This window comes from Bufo gargarizans, chromosome 8, assembly GCF_014858855.1.
Source record: "Bufo gargarizans isolate SCDJY-AF-19 chromosome 8, ASM1485885v1, whole genome shotgun sequence".
Taxonomy (NCBI): Eukaryota; Metazoa; Chordata; class Amphibia; order Anura; family Bufonidae; genus Bufo; species Bufo gargarizans.
Window position 1 is genome coordinate 34,110,020 of NC_058087.1, and position 17,513 is coordinate 34,127,532.

The 17,513-nt window shown below is 44.0% G+C and overlaps 1 protein-coding gene across 2 annotated transcripts in view; it reads right to left on the reverse strand.

The window, feature by feature from the left end:
- The window catches only part of TNRC18 (trinucleotide repeat containing 18), a 149,077-nt gene extending 134,861 nt beyond the window's left edge, over nt 1-14,216 (reverse strand). For both annotated transcript variants that reach the window (XM_044303212.1, XM_044303211.1), the window contains exon 1: nt 14,003-14,216. The gene's annotated coding sequence lies outside the window, so the exon portion shown is untranslated. The remainder of the gene's footprint in view (nt 1-14,002) is intronic.
- Nucleotides 14,217-17,513: the final 3,297 nt, after the last annotated feature.

The following is a 17,513-nucleotide window of genomic DNA, read 5'->3' on the forward strand; positions in this document are numbered from 1 at the left end:
TAATAATTCTGCACTCTATATATATATATATATATATATATATTTTTTTTTTTTCTTTTTTTATTATTATTATTTATTAATAAAAAATATATATCTTTCAGAAAATGGAAACAAAAAATATTTATTAAAAAAAATGTTTGTGTAAATCTAAAGTAAAATTAAAATATAGACTTATTAGGTATCGCCGCATCGTTACGACCTGCTCTATAAAAATATCACGTTATTTACTCTGTCAGGTGAACATTGTAAGCAAACAAATAATGAAAACTGTGCCAGAACAGCCATTTTTTGGTTACTTTCCTCATAAAAAAAGAGGAGAGATAGATTAATTATATATCTATCTATCCATCTATCTCTACTCTTTTTATGAGGTCATAAAAAAAAAATTTGGTAATAAACATGTATGGGCAGAAGAGAAAGCGCACCATGTGCATTCAGGCCTAGTGTGACGATTTCTACAGCACTGGCCGACAACTGCTTCAGAGGCTCTGAGGTTAAATAACGAAAAATAACCCTTCCACCCCCATTTTATAATCACACCCTTCACAGAATATACCAAGGAGAGTAGTGAGCATTTTGACCCCACAAAATGAATGCACAGAAGATGGAGCAAAGTGAAAATTTTAATTTTTCCACAGATCTGCCATTTCGGTGCCCAATACGTTATGCCCATTGTATTGTCTTGTGTGAGGGCTCTTTTTTTGCAGGATCAGTTGATGTTTTAATTGCTACTATTTTGGGGTACAAACCACTTTTTGATTGCTTGATATGATTTTTGGGAGGCAAAATGACCCAAAAATGGTTGTTCTGGCATTTATTTATTTTTTCATCTTGTTCACCCGACATGGTAGGTAATGTGACATTTTTATAGAGCCGGTCGTTTTAGACGCAGCAATACCTAACATGTCTTTTTACAATAGTAAATGGCTTGGAGGGGAAAGACTTTTTTTTATTACTTTTTCCTTTAGTCCTACTAGGCGCTTATACAATCCACAATGTATTGTAGTGACTGGCACTCACGCCCATCAGACCCTGCCTTTATAAGGCCTCCAGCTGCCACGGCAACCATCGCACCCCATCACATTGCAGGGAGCCGATGAAATGATGGAGTGAGGGACATTCCCCTCTCCCCCCCCCCCCCCCCCCCCCAGAAATCACTTAGATGCGAAGGTCAGCATTGAACGCTGCGTCTAAGGGGTTAATCTGCTGGCAGAGTGTTTTTGTCGATGCTGTCAGTAATTGCCAGCTCTTGTCCTGATCTAGCGAGCACTATATATGTACAGTGGAATGCCGGACCTCCATGCTTGTGGTTCATGCACAGCATGTGTTGAGAAGGGGTTACTCTTGCCTAAATAAAAAGGTACACTATATTTAGTTACATAATTTGTAACATTTGTTGGTGTATTTTACATATTATGTATGGAAAAATTAGTCTTTTTTTTTTATTTCAATAATTTTCTCATTTTTTTTAAACTAAACAAACCAAATCAACCAGAATTTAACAGCACCAGGAAGTACTATATTTCCACAAAAAATACATCAGGATTACTTGTATGCACTAAAGCATTACTAAGTTATTCCCACATAAAGTGACACTTGTCAAAAAGGAAAAATCTGGCTGGGTCCACAAGGCCAAAATTTGATAGGTCTCGAAGTGGTTAAAGGGGATATTTTGGTTGCTATGACAACCTCAGGGCTCTGAAGGCTCCTGTCATAGCAAAGTACCTATCAACCCCTCACACAGCTCTGTGTGGTGATTAGAATCTGGAAATGCAAAAATTTTTTAATATATATAATATATAAACCCCTTAGAGACGCATGACGTACCGATACGGCATGTTTCCCGAGTCCTAAAGGACCCATGACGTACCGATACGTCATGAGTTTAAAACGGCATCGCGGAAAGGCAGGAAGTAAACAACCAAAACAAAAAAAAATAAAAAATGTGGTCATAAATATCCGATTGGTGGGGGTCTAACACCCAGCACCCCTGATGATCTGCCATTGCAAAGAGGCTGCGGCCTCCTCGCAGCTTACCATGCACAGCGCTGTCTATTTTATAGTGGCCGTGCTTGGTACTGCAGCTCAAGCCCGTTTACTTAGGCCACGTGACCGATGAATGTGACATCACAGGCCAAGAAAGAGGCCACGGCACTCAAGGAGCGCCACAGTTGATAAGAGTGGTTTGTTGGGAGTTGGACCCCCACCGATCAGATATTGATGCTCTATCCTCAGGACAGGACATCAATCCTAAACTAAAAAAAAACCTTTAACCATTTCAGGACCCTGCCATATTTCACCTTAAGGACCAGGCTGTTTTTTGGAAATTTGTCCTGTGTCACTTTATGTGGTAATATCTTTGGAACGCTTTTAGGCTACTTTCACACTTGCGTTCGGGGCTCCGCTTGCGAGTTCCGTTTGAAGGCTCTCACAAGCGGCCCCGAACGGATCCGTCCAGCCCTAATGCATTCTGAGTGGATGCGGATCCGCTCAGAATGCATCAGTCTTGCACCGTTTGTCCTTGCTTGCAGCGTTCGGGTGTCCGCCTGGCCGTGCGGAGGCAAACGGATCCGTCCAGACTTACAATGTAAGTCAATGGGGACGGATCCGTTTGAAGTTGACACAGTATGGCTCAATTTTCAAACGGATCCATCCCCCATTGACTTTTAATGTAAAGTCAAAACGGATCCGTTTGCACTATCATGAACATTTTTTGTTCATGGTAATGCAAACGGATCCGTTCTGAACGGATCTAAGCGTTTGCATTATAGGTGCGGATCCGTCTGTGCAGACACCAGACGGATCCGCTCCGAACGCAAGTGTGAAAGTAGCCTTACTTATCCAAGCCATTCTGAGATTGTTTTCTCGTGACACATTGTACTTTATAACAGTGGTAAATTTTAGTTAATATATTTCGTTCTTATTTAAATAAAAAAAAATCCCAAATTTACATTTTTTTTTAAAAAACTTGCAACTTTCCAAATTTCAATTTCTTTGCTTTTAAGGCTACTTTCACACTAGCGGTCGGGCGGATCCGTTCAGAACGGATCCGTCTGCATTAAAATGGAAAAAAAAAAGCTAAGTGTGAAAATAGCCTCGGATGGATCCGTCCAGACTTTCAATGTAAAGTCAATGGGGGACGGATCCGCTTGAAGATTGAGCCACATTGTGGCATCTTCTAACGGATCCGTCCCCATTGACTTACATTGTAAGTCTGGACGGATCCGCACGGATCCGCACGGCCAGGCGGACACCCGAACGCTGCAAGCAGCGTTCAGCTGTCCGTGCGGAGGCGAGCGGAGCGGAGGCTGAACGCCGCCAGACTGATGCAGTCTGAGCGGATCCGCTCCATTCAGACTGCATCAGGGCTGGACGGCTGCGTTCGGGTCCGCTCGTGAGCTCCTTCAAACGGAGCTCACGAGCGGACCGACGAACGCTAGTGTGAAAGGAGCCTAAAACAGATAGTGATACCTCATATAGTTATTACTTTACATTTCCCATATGTCTACCTTATGTTTGGATCATTTTGTAAATACCATTTTATTTTTTGTTTGACGTTAGTTGGGCTTAGAATTTTAGAAGCAATTCTTACATTTTTTAGGGACCAATTCAGTTATGAAGTCACTGTTGGGCTTACATAATAGAAACCATACATAAACGGCCCCATTTTAGAAACTATACCCCTCAAGGTATTGAAAACAGATTTTACAAACTTTGTTAACCCTTTAGGTATTCCACAAGAATTAAAAGAAAATGTAAATGAAATTTCAATTCCACTTTATTGGCATATTTTTCCATTTTAATCCATTTTTTTCCTGTAACACAGCAAGGGTTAACAGCTAAACAAAACTCTATATTATCCAATTCTGTAGTTTACAGAAACACCCCAAATGTGGTCGTAAATTGCTGTACGAGCACATGGCAGGGCGCATAAGAGAAGGAGCAATATATGGTTTTTGGAGGGCAGATTTTACTGGGATAATTTCAAGCTGTCCATGTCACATTCGAAGACCCCCTGATGCACCCTTACGGTATAAACTCCCAAAAAGTGAAATCATTTTGGAAACTACGGGATACGGTGGCTTTTTTGTTGGTACTATTTTGGGGTACATATGATTTTTGATTGTTCTTTATTATGCTTTTTGTGAGGTAAAGTAACAAAAAAATGGCTGTTCTGGCACTGTTGTCATGTCCACCTGACAGATTATAGAGCAGATTGCTAGGGACGCAAAAGAACCAAATGACTCCTTTTTTGTTTCCGTTTTACATAATAAAGCATTTTTGAGAAAAAATAAATAAATCATGTTTTTATATCTCCACTTTCTAAAATACATATTAATTTATTTTTTCAGGCGATTGTCTAATACAGGGACTAACATTTTGCGGAATGAGGTGATGGTTTGATTGACTATTTGATCACTTGGTATTACAACTTTTGTGATGTAAGGTGACAAAAAATGGTTGTTTTAGCAGAGTTTATTTTTTTTTTTACAGTGTTGGGGTGAGGATCACGTGAGATATATAATATATATATATATATATATATATATATATATATATCTCTATCTATCTATCTATATATACACATACACACACACGTCTGTTTTTCTATTTTCAATTTTTTTTATTATGGAAAGGGGCTTTTTTTTCTTGAAATTTTTTTATTGTGAAAAACACTTTTTAATTTTTGTCCCACTCTGGGACTTTCAACTTCTGAGGGTCTCTGATCCCCTCTGCAATGCATTACAATACATGACTGACAGGGAGCCTATGAAGCCCAGCCTAAGGGGCTGGATGTCACAGGCTTCCGTAGCATGGAGCTGCTATCTCAGCCATTGGGTCCCCGTCACTGCAGCGCAGGGACCCAATAGTGGACGAGGAAGCAACCCGCACCCTCTGCAAACCCCCTGCATGCGGCGGTCAGCTTTGACTGCGACATACAGGGGGTTAATATGCCGGCATCTGTGTTTTTATTGATGCTAGCGTATGCAGCAGGGGCCCGTCTGTCAGTGACTGGCGAGTCTGTACTGCTGATCGGCACTCGCCTGATCACTTAGCCATAACTGTACGGCGCTGGTCCTTAAGTCAAGTGCACCAGTGCCGTACATGTATGGTGGGGGTCCTCTACAGGTAATATAAGTTTTTAGAAATTCAAGACAATGGGGTTAGCTGAGAGGAGATGCAAAAAGCACAAAATGGGTTAATAAGGTCTCTGCTATATGAAGTACTTGTGACTGTCAAGAATCATCAGATGACTTCAACGGCACACAACAGACATGCACGGTCATTGATGCCTATTATTCATTTATACAAAATCCCCAAGCCAAGGCCAGGCAAGACAAGTGACAGGCACGGCAGAACATAGCCACTAGAAAAAAAACAACTGGATGTTTTGGTCACCAAGGACCTTTCCCAACGGTGTGCTTTGTGGCAAATGCAGTGGGACTTGAGACACGGGACCCGACCACTGCATTGGCCACAGACACACACTGCTGAGAAAGGTCCGTTTAGTTTGTTTCCTTGTTTGTCCGTCCACATAACACGTCTCGCCCTTTCCCGGCTCCGATTTACGCTTGTGTAAATAAATAACACATTGTTACTGTGTGCTGTGAATTCCATCTGACGACTCTTGACTGTCACGAGCCCTAAACAGAGCACCACATGATGAACAGAGCAGATGGCATCGCTACATATATACACTGTATAATGTATATCAACCATAGGGGAGCACAAGTAGGAGAAATGTGTATTACGAGTTGCACCATATTTATCATGCCACATGCACCCTTCTGCTAAATTCGTTTGTTAAATCTGGAGTCTCTTTAAACCCATCACTTCTGTCTAGAAAAGCCTTATTTTGCGCCTTTTTGAAGACAGAATTCTGAAGCGCAGGGCTTCAAAAATCCCCTCCATTAGTTCCATTCCCAGGTGTGTTTTGCCAGTCAAAATGACTTCAGTCAAAGAACTCAGAAAACATCCACGCAAGTCACAAAATACAGTATAAAGCATTGCGCACACTGCTGCCTTACACCTCTCTACAACCTACAAGTGCAGACGTGTCCTTCATCACCTTTCCTCTTGGCCACTGATGTCCCAAGATAAAGGGTGCAAAACGGCCAGCTTTGGAGCAAAAAGGTGCATTACTCACAATGTGCAACAGAGTAAATTAATTTGTTTTAAAGCTGCTCATCCCACGCCGCTTAGGGTACTTTCACACTTGCGGCAGAGGATTCCGGCAGGCAGTTCCGTTGCCAGAACTGCCTGCCGGATCCGTCAAAACGCATGCAAACTGATGGCATTTGACAGACTGATCAGGATCCTGATCTGTATGACAAATGCATTGAAATGCCGGATCCGTCTCTCCGGTGTCATCCGGGAAAAATGGATCCGGCATTTTTTAATTCACATTTTTTGCAGTCTGAGCATGTGCAGACTGCAATGCCGGATCCGTTTTACGGCATTAATGCATATCAATGGCATTCTGGCGGGTGTTCTGGATTTTTGGCCGGAGATAAAACCGCAGCATTATGCAGTATTATCTCCGTCCTGAAAAGGCAAAAAGACTGAACTGAAGACATCCTGAACGGATTGCTCTCCATTCAGAATGCATGGGGATAAAACTGATCAGTTATTTTCCGGTATTGAGCCCCTAGGACGGAACTCTATGCCGGAAAAGAATAACGCAAGTGTGAAAGTAGCCTTATCTCAAAATATATTAAGCGATTATGAAAGGTACGCTGACTTCAGTAAGACCAGAAACCTTCTAATGTGTAAGGGGTGCAGACTTCACCCCAATAGCAGATCTATAGGGAAAGAAGGATCGGGTAGATGGATTTCAACATGCACAGTCTTTTTGTTCCCAGGGAGATAAGCCGCACAGATTATGGCTCCCTAGACCCGATGTGCATGAGGGGCGCCGGAAAAGATAGCTGTAGGCTAAAACGCACAGCCAGTTTAAGTAAGGACACACAGTATATATGGGGCCGATCAGCGCCTCTGCATAATGTCAGTTTTATACAAAGACATACAGAGAGGTTTTTGTCCTATCCATACAGAATACTATATTACATAATGATAGGTCTCCCTGCCCTTGACCGCCTGTCTGCGTATACTGTAAGAAACCTAAATCAATATCAGCCCCTCCAGCCTCGGGTTACTGAATGAACCAGAAACTTAAAGGGGAGCTTCATCTACCCCATATACCAGTTTTCCAGGGTAAAAAAAAAATGCTAAATGTAGTCCCAATTGCTGTTTCTACACCACTTTTGCGGCATTCCAAATAAGTGGGTATGGAGAGGGCAGAACGTGGGCATCAGCCCTGGCACATTTATCACCAGTTTTCTAGCTGAAGTCTATGCCAGCTACAAGCCGGTGTAGATTTCAATCAGGAGCATGGACTACCAGAGGACGACGAGGAGTGCGCCTCGTCATACACGTAATGAATCCTCTGGAGGTGTAGCACGTCCCAGTCTTGAGAAATCGCCCCATTGTTTACAACTCTGTGACCTACTTTTTTTTTTTTTTTATTTCAAGCACCTGCAATAAAAAAAACATTAAGTAATTGACCTGATTAACCCATTCCCAATGCAGCCATTTTCCATTTTTGTGCTTTAGTTGTTTGTTTTTTACTCTGTCTTCTAAAAGCCAAAGCTTTTTTTTTTTTTTTTCTCTTCACATAGCTTGTTTTCTTGCAAGACAATTTGTACTTTCCAATGGCATCATTTAAAGGGGTTCTCTGGGATTTTCATATTGATGGCTTATACTCTGGATAGGTCATCAATATAAGACTGGTGGGGGCCCAGGAGTCACCCATGCCAATCTGGGGAGCGCGTGGCCTCCTCAAAGCTTAAAGGGGTTGTCCAGGTTCAGAGCTGAACCTGGACATCCCTCCATTTTCACCCCGGCAGCCCCCCTGACATGAGCATCGGAGCAGTTCATGCTCCGATGCTCTCCTTTGCCCTGCGCTAAATCGCGCAGGGCAAAGGCATTTTTCTGAGTTCCGGTGACGTACCGGGGCTCTCTATGGGGCTGACAGGCAGCCCGGTGACGTCTCCGGCACTGATGGGCGGGATTTGGCTCTGCCCTAGCCAGTAAAACGGCTAGGGCAGAGCTAAAGCCCGCCCCTCAGAGCCAGTGACGTCACCGAACACACTGCTGGGCGGAAGTTACCGCCCGGCAGTGTGTTATTGTAAACACAAGAGCCTGTGTCCTGCGCGATCTAGCGCAGGGCACTGGAGTGCATCGGAGCATGAGATGCTCCGATGCCAGGCTCAGGAGGGCTGCCGGGGTGAAAATAAGGGTATTGAACCCGGACAACCCCTTTAATCAAGCACAGCCAGGGACCCAGGAGGCAGGTGAATGCTTTTTCCCCTTAGGTACAGCAGGTGGGGTTTCAAATCTAAAAAAGGACCCAAAGCTGGAAGAACCCTTAATGCAAAATCATGTGCATGTACATCATTATCATTTAGGGGGATGCATAGAATGGGCTCGTGAGCTGAGCTTGCTTCATACATGGCAGGTGCCGGCTGTATAATCGGGACTGCATCAGCCATGAGGCGGGGTGAGACCCTCGCCTCAGGCGGCAGCCAACCAGCTTCTGCGGGGGCGGCAATTTCCAGTGTGGCGAGAGGACCCTATGGCTCCCATCTCCGCTGTTCTGTCTCATAGGCCGCAGGGCACTAGGCCTGAAGCCTATGAGGCAGGAGGCAGTATAATGGCACACAATGTCTCAATAACATTATGCTACCTCCTGCAACGGGTCTGGAGTGGCCTGACACAGGTGTTTGAGACCATCTCATCACACCACCCCAGATTTGGTGCAGGAGGTCACAATTTAATATATTTATGCTGAAACTACTGGTGGCACTAGTGTGGGAGGGAGAGAATTATACAGGGGCACAATATACTAAGTGGGGGACTACAGGGATGCAGCATACTACAGGACACATTATATATAGGGGCACTGCAGGGTGCATTATATTACAGGGGTGATAGAGTTGAGAGAATGCTACAAACTAGGACTACAGGGGGGAAAATAATACTGGGGGCACTGGGGGGGGGGGGGGGACATTATCCATACTGGCACTACACACGGTAAGAGGGGACATTATAATACAGGCTGGAGCACTACAGGGGGCATTACAGGGTTGAGCATTATAATTAAGGCCAGAGGACTACAGGGGGCATTATGCTACAGGGGGGCTCTACAGCAGGATTTTATAAATACTGGAACTACTATAGGGGGCATTCTAAAAAGGTCTGAAATTACTACAGGGGGCATAACTAAAGGGGTGCCCTATATAGGGGCCTTTTTCCTATAGGTGGGCTTTATTTCCACTGGGGGCACTATGGAGGCATTATTACTACTGGGGGTACTGTGGAGAAATTATTACTATGGGCCACATAATTGAGGGTATTACTACTAATGGGGTAGTTTTGAGGAGCATTTATGCTTTTAGGGGCACTGTAAGGGGCACCATTACTAACGAAGGCGCTATGGGAGAGAATTATTACTATTGGTAGTACTTTAGGAATTACTATTGAAGGCAGTCTGGGAGCACTATTACTATGGGTAGTATATTGGGGTAGCAGCAGGATAACAATTTTGGGCATCAGGAGGAGAGGATGACAGAAAAGTGAGATGTCTGTGAGGCAAACTCTGCAGGGATGAGATGCGGCTGAAAGAAGTGATCAAGGCGGTCAGGTCCGAATAGAGAAGATAAGGAAAGAGAGTCTACATAAGAGGAGACATCACTGGATGGAGGAGGTATGTAGTGCTGTATTTTCCTGCATGTTTCATAGCACATGTATGTTATGTCCATCCACATATGTTTGTAAGAGGAGGGCTGGTATGAGAATTTGGCTGGGGGCGGATAAGAAGCACCAATTTTCGTCTCATGCAAAAGGCTAGGCGCATGTATGGTGTGAATCGGAGACAACGCCAATCCCGACCATTTAATCCCATAGATGTCACAGTCTATAGTGACTGCAGCATCTGAGCAGATAAGATAAAGAGTTGTAATTGAAGCCCGGGCTGCCATTTTACCCCTCCTATTACATCCTGCTAGAAGCAAGGTTTAATAGGATAAAGCTGAAATCACAATACACTGCAGTACAATACTAAATTGTATTATACAAGCAAACAAGTGATCACATAGTAAACTTCCCTAGTAGGACTAAAAAAGTATAAGTAGAAACAAAAAGTTTTTAGTAAGAGTTCGGAGAAGAGCTACTAAACTAGTACATGGATTGCAGGATAAAACTTACCAGGAAAGATTAAGGCCCCTTTCACACGAGCGAGTATTCCGCGCGGATGCGATGTGCGAGTTGAACGCATTGCACCCGCACTGAATCCGGACCAATTAATTTCTATGGGGCTGTTCACATGAACGGTGATTTTCATGCATCACTTGTGCGTTGCGTGAAAATCGCAGCATGCTCCTCTTTGTGCGTTTTTCACGTAACGCAGGCCCCATAGAAATGAATGGGGTTGCGTAAAAAATCGCAAGCAAGTGCGGATGCGTTGCGATTTTCACGCACGGTTGCTAGGTGACGATCGGGGTGGGGACCCGATCATTATTATTTTCCCTTATAACATGGTTATAAGGGAAAATAACATAATTCTGAATACAAAATGCATAGTACAATAGGGCTGAAGGGGTTAAAAAATAAATAAAAATAATATTATTATTATTATTATTATTTTAACTCACCTTAATCCACTTGCTCGCGCAGCCCTGCTTCTCTTCTGTCTTCATCTTTGCTGTGTGCAGGAAAAGGACCTGTGGTGACGTCACTCCGGTCATCACATTATCCATCACCATGGTAAAAGATCATGTGACGGACCATGTGATGACAGGAGTGACGTCACCACAGGTCCTTTTCCTGCACACAGCAAAGAAGACAGAAGAGATGCCGGGCTGTGCGAGCAAGTGGATTAAGGGGAGTTAAAAAATTTATTTAATTTTTTTAACCCCTCCAGCGCTATTGTACTATGCATTCTGTATTCAGAATGCTATTATTTTCCCTTATAACCATGTTATAAGGGAAAATAATACCATCTACAGAACACTGATCACAAGCCTGAACTTTTGTGAAGAAGTTCGGATTTGGGTACCAAACATGACGATTTTTCTCACGTGCGTGCAAAACGCATTACATTGTTTTGCACTTGCGCTGAAAAATCGTGCATGCTCCCGCAATGCACCCGCACCTTTTCCCGCAACGCCCGTGTGAAAGAGGCCTAAGGGACCTTATCATGTAGAGCTTGGAAGAAAGAAGAGGCAGAGGGGAGATGAGAGAAACTGCTAAATACATAAAGGGAATCAACAAGGTAAAAGAGGAGAGAATATTTAAAAGAAAATCTGCTACAAGAGGACATAGTTTTAAATTAGAGGGGCAAAGGTTTAATAGTAATATCAGGAAGTATTACTTTACTGAGAGAGTAGTGGATGCATGGAATAGCCTTCCTGCAGAAGTGGTAGCTGCAAATACAGCGGAGGAGTTTAAGCATGCATGGGATAGGCATAAGGCCATCCTTCATATAGGATAGGGCCAGGGGTAGAGATGAGCGAACTTCTGTTTTAAGTTCGGCGTCTAAAGTTCGGGGGCGGGTTAGCGGAGAATCCCGATCTGGAACCGGATATGGATTCCGACTTCCGTTGTGGTCCGTGGTAGCGGAATCAATAATCGGCCATTATTGATTCCGCTACCACGGACCACAACGGAAGTCGGAATCCATATCCGGTTCCAGATCGGGATTCTCCGCTAACCCGCCCCCGAACTTTAGACGCCGAACTTAAAACAGAAGTTCGCTCATCTCTAGCCAGGGGCTATCCATAGTATTTAGTATATTGGGCAGACTAGATGGGCCACATGGTTCCTATCTGCCGACACATTCTATGTTTCTATTAAATGTTTTACCCATTTTTTTGTAAATTTTTTTTAAACATAACTGATTTAGCAATTTCCATAAAAGTACAAACTACTAAAACATAACATTATTAATGTTGCATAATAAAAACTGTAAAAATAAATAAATACCTATCTGCTTCAAAAATGGAAAAAAAAAAAAAAAAAAAAAAAAAATTGTATATAGGACGTGCTGATAAAAACTACATCTCACTCTGCAAACAAGCCCTCACACTGCTCTGCAGATGGAAATATAAAAAGGTTACGGCGTAATAAAACATAAAAATGATATATACATTTGCTATTGCTGTAATCATACTGACCTGTAGAATAAACATCATTTGCTCCTGCACAGAGCATGCTGTAAAAACAATGACGGAATTGCAATTTTTTACCATTCAACCTGCCAATTTTTTACGTTTCTTAATATATTACATGGTATAATACATGTCACCGTTAAAAAAAAAATGGTATAATACGTCACAAAAAAAAAAAAAAAAAAGCCCTCTATACAGCCAAGTTGACAAAAAAAAAAAAAAAAAAAAAAAAAAAAAAAAAAGAAGAAGGATGGCTCCTAAATGATAGTGAGGAAAAAAAAAAAATATGAAAAAGGTCTCCACCAAAACTTTGTCAGAAAGGGGTTAAAAATTTTGCAGAGAGGTCTGGCAGCAGCTTACTTCACTCTCTGCACTGAGCAAGGCATGCATGTGTGCGGGGCCACGGAGGATAGCAGCTGGCCAAATGGGTGACCGGCCAACAGCTATTGAACGTGTATGGGCACCTTCATAACCACCGCCCCAACGATTCTGTGGCTCCTCGCTGCTGAGGACAGACTTCTAGACCTCCTATAGAGCCCGTCCTCAGCAGCGAGAAGAGAGAGCGCCCTGCGTAAGCGTTGGGGCCTCGGCACTCAGACCTTCGATGTGTCACCAGAAGTTTTCTTATTTCAGAATTTTTAACATTACCTTTTTAACTTTTTGTAGCGCGCGACTTGATTGATTTTAACTATTTAATGACAGCGGCAGTCCACAAGATCGCATTCAACTGAATTCATTCATTTTAGACGCAGATTCAGTTTAATAGTTAAAAAATCAAATCAAAAAGCCCGGGCCTGAAGGCCGACGACGTCCATCAGACACCCAGGCAAGCTTACCGGTGTCAAAAAGTTTTTTTTGCAATATTTGCCACTTTCCCTGAGTGTGTGTGGAATGGGTCGGTGCAGGGTCAGGCCTAGAATTTACATGACAAGATTGTCCTATATTCTACCTTGATCGACGCCAGCTGGCATAGATTTCCGTTCTGATGCTGGCACTTGCCAGGCTGCACCACAATCGGTGAGAGCCGGGCACCTTTAATAATTGTGTTAATTATTAACACCTATGAAAAATAAGGGCCAACAAATAACCGCGGTCAATACCGCACCAAGAAAAGCAAAAATAGCAACAACAATAATTGTGGCACATTTTAATTTTTTATTTTTTTTTGCATTAGCGCAGAGGGGGGGGGGGGGAGACATTTGACTATTTGCCTCAGGCAGCATAAAGGCTAGGTACTGATCAACTGACAGAAAAACCTCCTAAAACACCGGGGCATCGATACCAAGGAATCACTGTCGCCGACAGAACTTTTCCCGTCCCCGCACATTACTGAGAAAAAGGAACATTTTACAATCGTTAAAACGTCCCATTCAGATACAAGCGACAAAGAAGCCGCAACAATTATTTCCAATTTAAAAAAAACAACAAAAAAACATTCTGCAAAGAGCTCTGATACTACGCCGCCTCTGCAGCAACTATTTATTTATTTTTTATTTATCCATTTTTTTTAAATAAATTATAAAGACAAAAACATCATGTATTTTGCCCAGCCCCCACAAGCTGGCACCTGTGACTTCCAGGGGCTGAAGGCTGAACTGCTCTATTCGGGGATGGCAATCTGGGCAGCAGGGAGCAAAAATGGCTGCGTTTCTTGAAGCGGTAAAAACCTCCCCTGTCACGGCTTCTCCTCCACAGTGCACGTACGCGGATAGGCAGAGGCGGCTTTCCTCCTCCACCAGCCATCATACACGGACATAATACGGACGAGCATTTACCTTCAGATGATTCCTGCGGTTTCTTTCTCCCGTTATTAGACGCACCGCCCCGGCTGACGGTGAGGCCTCCCGCTCCTCACACGGAGGACGTCACATTGTCATTTACAATCCACAAATCCCCGCAATGTACGAGCGAAGGCAGAAAAGACGCATCTTGCGCACGACGAGAGGCTGCGCCAAAGCCCTGAGGAGACTGACTAGAACTGAAACCAGCATTGTGTGCAGCCCCGTGACGCGCCCGCAGCCGCCCCGCCATTGGTCCGCGCCGCTGTCAATCACCGCCGTGTCAACACTTTGGCTCGCAGCCATTTGCATCGAGCCAGTTATGGAGTAAGAGCCGCTTCTGTTTCAAGGCCTCCCCAACGTGACTGAATGGTTCAAACGGGTGGTGAGAATTTCTGGAGGAAGGTTTCAAGGCCCCCCCGGGCCCGGACAAACTCTCGTCAGATAAAATGCAATTCTTTGCTGCTGCTGTCAGGCTGTGAGGGCATTGCCCCCTCTCTGGGCCGGTCTGAGGCTTTGTGTGGAGCTCTGCTTCCCAGGGAGGTTGAAATGAGTTGTGCTAACTAATGGGAACATTAACAGCCTCTCAGGAGGCCTAAAAAAGAGCGCCCTTCAAAATAGTCATCCCTCCGCGTCACGCGCGCAAAACAGCCACACCAGTTCAGCGTAAACCGCGTTATTTTCTGTTGCCAATTATCGCCCTGAGCGAAAAGTAACGTTTATTTTATAGTAAACGAATTTGAGTTAACAGTAGTTTCAAGTCGCCCCTCGACCAAACCCATAATGGCGGTTTCAAGACACCCAGTCGACTGCGGACTGAAAGCTGGGGATGCATGAAACGCGTCATATACGTGGAAGGATATCGGGTGTGTGACGTATGCAGAACATACACACGTGGTGTGGAGCATACAGCAGGGAAGTGCGGCCCCACACTCGGACAGCGCCACATCGGAACCCGTCCACGGTGGGACATATTCAGTCTTGGGGGATACAATATAATGTTATATAGGAAGAAAGTGTCCAAACGAACAGCGTCAAACTAGAATACAGAGCTGGAGGGCAGGGGGTGAAGAACTGGTGACCGGCTACGGAATGGGGCCTGAAATGCGTCAGAGCAACGTGTACATCACATACGTGGGAGCAACGCCTTACCCTATAGATAAAGCCAGAGACAGGTCAATCGGGATGAACTACACGCTTTATTAAAACCTGTTCTAAATGTGATGGAAATGATTTTTGTAATATACTTTCATTATTAATATTATATTTTTTTTCCTAGGTCTGAAGTTTAGGTGCTTATTGCACTTTAGAATCCGTGCTGTCGGACACCGTTGCACCAGAGCTGCTCCTCTAAAGGCTCGCTGGCGCGGATGGGTCTGGAGGTGTTCGACCGGTCACCTCCGCCGGCTCCCTGGGGATAACCATAGCATCTGAGGCTTTAGCAGAGAGATATGGGAGCGCCTGTGCTGGCTCTGCTCATACACTGCACTGATGTGGGCTGCAGGCTGTTATCAGAGCGAGCGCAGTGCAGGAGCTCCCATGTAAGGGTCCATTCACACATCTGTAGTGCATTGCAGATAGAAACATAGATTGTGTCGGCAGATAAGAACCATTTGGCCCATCTAGTCTGCCCAATACACAATCCGCAATACACCCGGCCGGCGCCCCCATAGAAATGCCTATTCTTGTCCGGACAAGAATAGGACATGTTCTATTTTTTCCGGAGCTGCGGACCGGAAGATCGGGGGCTCGCTCCGGAAATGCCGATGCGGACAGCACACCTATAATCAATGGGTCTGCACGCGTTCCACAATTTGCGGACCCATTCTGCGGACGTGTGAATGGACCCTAACATTGTTGCTCTGCCTGCGCCCGTTCTGCTAAAGCCTCATTTTACCTTCATCGTGCTCCTCACTTTCTCAATACAAACTTCCTATCCTGGTGCCCCAATATTGTCATCCTGCTGCTACCCCCAATACTGTGCCCGCTGTGCTCCCGAATGTCCCCAGACACTATACTGCAGAAAAAACAGTGCCATACAGACAGTCCCCGCATAGAAACAGTGCTCCCCACCAATAGTAATGATTCACCCCGAGAGTACCCTCAGTACTAAATAGTGCCCCAACAAGTGATAATGCCCCCAAAGAGTGTCCCCCCTGAAATGAGAGTAAAAAACAAACAAAAACATACTCCCCTCATCCATTTGCTCGCACAGAGGCCGTCACAGCAGTGTTGGACTGGGAATCCTAGGGCCCACCAGTGGAAGTGACTTTGGGGGCCCAACCTACAGTTGCTTGCAAATATTGCTAGTTCATTGTTAGGCCTTTATGACACAGGAATTGTACACAGAATTCCAGGACACATAACTTTTTAAATAGTTAAACCGCTATCATTACATGGCTTTTCTATTGCATTAACAGTGCAGTATAAATAACATTATTAAAAAAAGATTTGTAGAGATTATTTCATATTTTTACTAATTTTGGACTGTAAAAGCATGTTTTGTGGAGAAAGAGTCATTTTTAGGTCTTTGTATTCCAAGAGCCATAACCTTATTTTTCTAGCAGTGTAGCTGAACGAGGCTTGTTACGGTTTTTGTTACCACCATTTTGAGGTCCATAGAAGTTATTGTCCTTGGAGTACGTGTTAGTAAAGTTAATGCCGGGCAACATATCCATATGATATATACACAAAATGATCTATATTATCCTAAGCTGCTACTTAGATATGCTAACCGGACTAGGTTCAGCAATAAGATATGGTAACAGAAATAAGCTTTAAACATGGATATGGCAGAAGAGCCAAGTACTTAGACCCAGTAATAGAACCAAGCTCAGTACTAACATACAATATCAGAACCAAGCTGAACACTAAGGCCCCTTTCACACGGGCGAGATTTCCGCGTGGGTGCGATGCGTGAGTTAAACGCATTGCACCCGCACTGAATCCGGACCCATTCATTTCTGTGGGACTGTTCACATGAGCGGTGATTTTCACGCATCACTTCGATAGAAACTGAATAATGAAACGCAATCGCAGTCAAAACTGACTGTAATTGCGTACCTACTCGCGCGTGTTTGCCGCAACGCATCCGAACCTTATCCGGACACGCTCGTGTGAAAGAGGCCTAAGAAATGCTAACAGAACCATGCTCAGAACTATCATACACTAACAGATGGCATCATAATAAGCTTTGTACTTGGATAAGTCAACAGAACCGAGCTCTGTGCAAAGATACAGTAACAGAACCAAGCTCTGTGCAAAGATACAGTAACAGAACCGAGCTCTGTGCATAGATACAGTAACAGAACCGAGCTCTGTGCATAGATACAATAACAGAACCGAGCTCTGTGCATAGATACAGTAACAGAACCGAGCTCTGTGCATAGAGACGATAACAGAACCGAGCTTTGTGCATAGATACGATAACAGAACCGAGCTCTGTGCATAGATACAGTAACAGAACCGAGCTCTGTGCATAGAGACGATAACAGAACCGAGCTCTGTG